The 5,763-nt window shown below is 40.4% G+C and overlaps 1 non-coding gene across 1 annotated transcript; it reads right to left on the bottom strand.

Moving 5' to 3' along the window:
• Positions 1–4,779: 4,779 nt before the first annotated feature.
• Positions 4,780–4,941, bottom strand: LOC142436685 (U1 spliceosomal RNA). Its single transcript, XR_012782062.1, has one exon. It is a non-coding gene; the product is annotated as a U1 spliceosomal RNA (small nuclear RNA).
• Positions 4,942–5,763: the final 822 nt, after the last annotated feature.

Genomic DNA, 5,763 nt, shown 5'->3' on the forward strand with positions numbered 1-5,763 from the left:
GTTATTAAATAATGTGTTTTATGGAAACTGAATAAATTAGCCATTAGAAACTTATTTGGCTTAAAAAATATAATGCCAGTTTACAAGGAAATGTCTGGATAGGCTGAGTAGGCAGTCATAGAGCCGGCTCACAGTTGGCAGTCAAGCACTTGCTTCATTGAATGTGTGTCACTATCCACAGTGTTGGAAGTAAATTGGCATCTTGAAACAGGTTCCTGAAAGGTCCCCAAATCACTATTCCAAGGATTGAAACCACACATTTTCCCTTTCCATGTAGCCTCCCAGATCATTCAAGCTTTTAAAAAACAGGTCAATTTCACATTCAGTTCATCATCCCACATCTCAATTGGCTCATATCAGTTCAAAGACCCAGTAAACACAGTCTCTGAGTTGTGCTGTATTATACTTATGATGAGCTGCACTATGACCATCTGCTTCACTTTCTGTTTTTAGAAAGTTTATCATAAGTAGCATGCACCCATGCTATACCACACACATCTAATGCCATTGTAGCTGTAAGTTTATATCCAAAGTATTCAAGCCCCACAGACTGAGGAAGGTGAGATATGTAAAGCTAGGTGGTGGGAGTCCCCCATCCAGAGATTTTTCACTGTTTTAAATATTAAAAAACACACACATTTGTTTCTCTTGTTAGTTTTTTACAATTTTTAAAAAGATGTTCAGTTACTGTTTTGTTTGGGATTTTATATTTTGTGTTTATTTTTTACCTCTTTTGTATAAGTAGGGAATTTATAGGGAAATATGTACTTTATGGAATAAATTTTAAGAACTAAAATATATTTTATCTTAAATAAATTAACGTATCTTTGATCTTACAGCTAAATCACTGATTATATATTTGCAGAGCCGACTTAAAGGATGAACGAAAATTCTATCAAGAGTGTTACTTTTGACTTCAAACCTTTCCTAATAAAGTCTTTTAACTACCTGTGGAAAAAAATAAGAAAAGAAAAGCTAGTATCATGAGGTATTTGACTTCGGTCAGAACTGCCTCATGACAGAATCGTCAGGATGGGGCCGGTCATAACTCAGGACTGAGTATACTTGCATCCAAACAGTTACTGTGGGGTAGATTCCAAGTCATTGAAACCTGCTGTGCAGAGCCAAACTGAACCTTGTTAGATAGGGGCTGCAAGGCTCTGTGAGGGTTCAAAAGCAAACCACCAGGTCTGCCTTCTGAGGTACCACGATATGGGTTCAGATGATCGTTTAAGTTATGAATTGAGCACTTAACTGTTTGTGCCACCCAGAGATGGCTTGTTGGAAAATAGCTTTTCACTGTTTAGTGTCTTTCCCAAACGGAAACGGGTGCTTACTTGTGTCCTGCCTCTTCTTATATTACTTGTGTTAGTCTGAGTACATTAGAGAAATAAATCCACAGAAACTGAAATGTATAAAAGAGAGCTTTAGATAAGGGGTAAATGCACATGGAGAAAAAATCCCAAACCAGTGCAGCCCAAGTGTACAAGTCCAACATTAGCCCATATGTCCCACACCAATCCACAATGTCCTCCTCCATCTCAACAAAGACATGCAGTGTGGGTGGCTGCAGGTGGAAAGAACTGCCCATCTGGGTTTCTGAGGTTGTTAACTCTTTACTGGAATTGAAAGCGCCTTTTGTGCGCCTGGAGCGGCTGGTGTTTGTAACCACTCAGACACGAGGGCTCCATCTCCTTGTGCAGGACTACTCGTGATTTATTATCTACCCCAATGCTGCTTCAAGGGTGGTACATGGGTCGGTGATAAACTGTGACCTGTTTAAAATCTGTCCATTTGTTGCTAGGTACAGAAGGGAAAGTCAGAGTGCAGGTCACTGCTATTTCCAATGCCAGCAATGTCATGTAAAGGGCAAAGCGCGCAGCAGGGTGTCTAGACGAAGGACACACTGAGGATGACGAAATACACCACTGAAAACCTTATGCTAATCATGGAAACACTGTCAGGTAGTGAAGGACTAGTAAACCAAGGCAGAACCTTGCCAGAGAGAGGGCCAGATGACGAACACTTCTGGTCAGACTAAAGGGGAGGGCCAGTGACAAAGAGCCAGGTCTTTTGCACGATGCATTGCCACGGGGGCTTCAAAGATGGGTTCAAACATCAAAAAGATATGAGGGTGGCCCAGGATTGGCAAGCCTTTCCTTGTCCTGTACATTGCGGTTGCTTTGAAGCAGACCAACTGGATAGTACCTACCAACAAGACCAACCTAGGAAGAGGAAGCCTCTATGATCCCAGAAACAGACATCACGAGGACGTGTCAGGAGACTTTTATAAAGGTAACCAATGTCCTGGTCCCACATCACAGAAAGCTGGGGAAACACCATTGTCCTGGTTTACCAGATGTTTCCCAGTTGAATTACTGTCCAGCTGCCCATAGGAAGGAGAAATACCTATAGACATGATGGAAGGGAGGTTCACTCTGCTATGGGAATGTGTTAATCTGTGCACTTTAGATGTGGAAATCCACAGACACACGTGTATAAAAGAGAGTTGTAATTAAATATTAAATGCACATCAAGAAACTTCCCAAAAAGATCTTTTTAATCTCATAAGCCCACCATTATGCCATAGGCCCCCCAGAATCCACAACCATCTACAAAAGAGATGGAATGAGGCTGACTGCTAGTAAGAGCCAAGTCAGAGAAAGCAAAATAATCTCATATTTGGTGGGCATCTGTATATAGCTGGGGAGCACCCAAAGCTCTTTCACGTAGATAATGTGGCTTCTGCTCAGATATGTCTGAGTGTACGTGAGGTTTGGAAGGAGTAGCATTTAACTGGATAAGGCATCATCTCACTTTACTGAATTTCAAAATCAAGATGCTAAAGAACTTGTAATGCTAAAGTGACCAATGAATGAATCATTCCGCCCTTCAATTAACACCACCTGTGCATCTTGGACATTTGGCGTGATAAGCTAACAATATGAGTGAGCATAACCTGTTGTGAAAAACAGGAAGATACAGAAAGCTCCATTGTTTAATGTAATTATTGTATACGGGGACCTGCAGTATGTAAAATTTCCCATCAACACCTTATTATGGAAAATGATAATGCTTCTTAACCCTCCCCCCACCCCCCACCCAAAAAAAAACTCATGTTGAGGCACTCTAGAAATGAAAAACGTAAATCTGGGTGAGGCAACACTGAAGTCACCCTTTGAAACGCGGCATGTTAAGATTTCCTTCACATTCAAATAGTTGAAAATCTAAGGCCTGAGCTGAGAATAGTAAAACTATTTGAAGCTCCATAATCTGTGCACGGGAAACACCAGAATAATTGCCTCTTCCTTAATAAACTTGAATCTGCTGGAGTTATATTTGGAGGTGAGATATGGGAAACTGTTTGAATTACAATAGTATGGAAGTAAAACAATTTTTACTGTGAGTAGCTCAAGTGTTTCATTGGAATCAGTTGTCTGAATGACACCCACCTGGAGCTTTTTTTTTTTTCAGTTGTAGCTTTTGATTCTGTGTCTTCTCTTCTGCAGGCTAGGTTTTCAGGGTATTGACTGCTCTTTCTAGACTTTTGACAAACCTTTAGTCTGCAGGTTTAAGGTCTGGTGCTGGCTGCAGTTTTGTCTATGGGAAGGAGAGGGACACAGAATGAAGGGGTTTATTCAGATGGTCTATGTGTCCTAACGTAGAAGTGAGACACAACAGTCTGGTTACTGTATTTGCCATCCCCCTGGGACTGAGTTTTGGCTGCAGGAGAAGAATGATAGGGATAAAAGTGATGCAAACAGAAGCAAGTATCTCTAATATATTGATGCGTTCAGACTCCAGCCTAGACACTGATCCTTTCTGGGGACTTTATATGCAGTCTCCCCTGACTCCAAAACAGTTCTGAGGAGTCGGAGATTGTGACTGAGAAGGAGGGCTCACTGCCTAGATATCACACGTCGTAGGACCCCATGAGGGCTATTCCACGTCAAGCGGTGTCTTAGTGTGCCTCAATCAGTGTTTCCGCCCAAAACCCTAGGCTTCTGAAGTTCCTAGTACCCTGTGTCCTGCAGTCCCTTTTACCCAATAACCTTGGTGATTATACTTTAGAACCACATTTTCATTTGTGGAGATTAAAAAAGTGTTATTAAATAATGTGTTTTATGGAAACTGAATAAATTAGCCATTAGAAACTTATTTGGCTTAAAAAATATAATGCCAGTTTACAAGGAAATGTCTGAATACGCTGAGTAGGCAGTCATAGAGCCGGCTCTCAGTTGGCACAAAGCACTTGCTTCATTGAATGTGTGTCACTATCCACAGTGTTCGAAGTAAATTGGCATCACGAATCAGGTTCCTGAAAGGTCCCCAAATCACTATTCCAAGGATTGAAACCATACTTTTTCCCATTCCATTTAGCCTTCCAGATCATTCAAGCTTTTAAAAAACAGGTCAATTTCACATTCAGTTCATCATCCCACATCTCAATTGGCTCATATCAGTTCAAAGACCCAGTAAACACAATTTCTGAGTTGTGCTGTATTATACTTATGATGAGCTGCATTATGACCATCTGCTTCACTTACTGTTTTTAGAAAGATTATCATAAGTAGCATGCACCCATGCTATACCACACACATCTAATGCCATTGTAGCTGTAAGTTTATATCCAAAGTATTCAAGCCCCACAGTCTGATGAAGGTGAGATATGTAAAGCTAGGGGGTGGGAGTCCCCCATCCAGAGATTTTTCACTTTTTTAAATATTAACAAACACACACATTAGTTTCTCTTGTTAGTTTTTTACAATTTTTTTTAATCAGGGGAGAGCTCGAACGTAGTACCCAATACCACAAATATGCAGTCGAGTTTCCCACATTTGGGGAAATCGCAGGGTTCAGCACATCCGGAGTGCAATGGATAAGCCTCGCCCTGGGAAAACCACCTTCTTGATCATGGTGTCTCCCCTGCCAGGTTTTTACAATTTTTAAAAAGATGTTCAGTTACTGTTTTGTTGGGGATTTTATATTTTGTGTTTATTTTTTACCTCTTTTTTATAAGTAGGGAATTTATAGGGAAATATGTACTTTATAGAATAAATTTTAAGAACTAAAATATATTTTATCTTAAATAAATTAACGTATCTTTGATCTTACAGCTAAATCACTGATTATATATTTGCAGAGCCGACTTAAAGGATGAAAGAAAATTCTACCAAGAGTGTTACTTTTGACTTCAAAGCTTTCCTAATAAAGTCTTTTAACTACCTGTGGAAAAAAATAAGAAAAGAAAAGCTAGTATCATGAGGTATTTGACTTCGGTCAGAACTGCCTCATGACAGAATCGTCAGGATGGGGCCGGTCATAACTCAGGACTGAGTATACTTGCATCCAAACAGTTACTGTGGGGTAGATTCCAAGTCACTGAAACCTGCTGTGCAGAGCCAAACTGAACCTTGTTAGATAGGGGCTGCAAGGCTCTGTGAGGGTTCAAAAGCAAACCACCAGGTCTGCCTTCTGAGGTACCACGATATGGGTTCAGATGATCGTTTAAGTTATGAATTGAGCACTTAACTGTTTGTGCCACCCAGAGATGGCTTGTTGGAAAATAGCTTTTCACTGTTTAGTGTCTTTCCCAAACGGAAACGGGTGCTTACTTGTGTCCTGCCTCTTCTTATATTACTTGTGTTAGTCTGAGTACATTAGAGAAATAAATCCACAGAAACTGAAATGTATAAAAGAGAACTTTAGATAAGGGGTAAATGCACATGGAGAAAAAATCCCAAACCAGTGCAGCCCAAGTGT

This window comes from Tenrec ecaudatus, unplaced genomic scaffold, assembly GCF_050624435.1.
Source record: "Tenrec ecaudatus isolate mTenEca1 unplaced genomic scaffold, mTenEca1.hap1 Scaffold_545, whole genome shotgun sequence".
NCBI classification, from domain to species: Eukaryota; Metazoa; Chordata; class Mammalia; order Afrosoricida; family Tenrecidae; genus Tenrec; species Tenrec ecaudatus.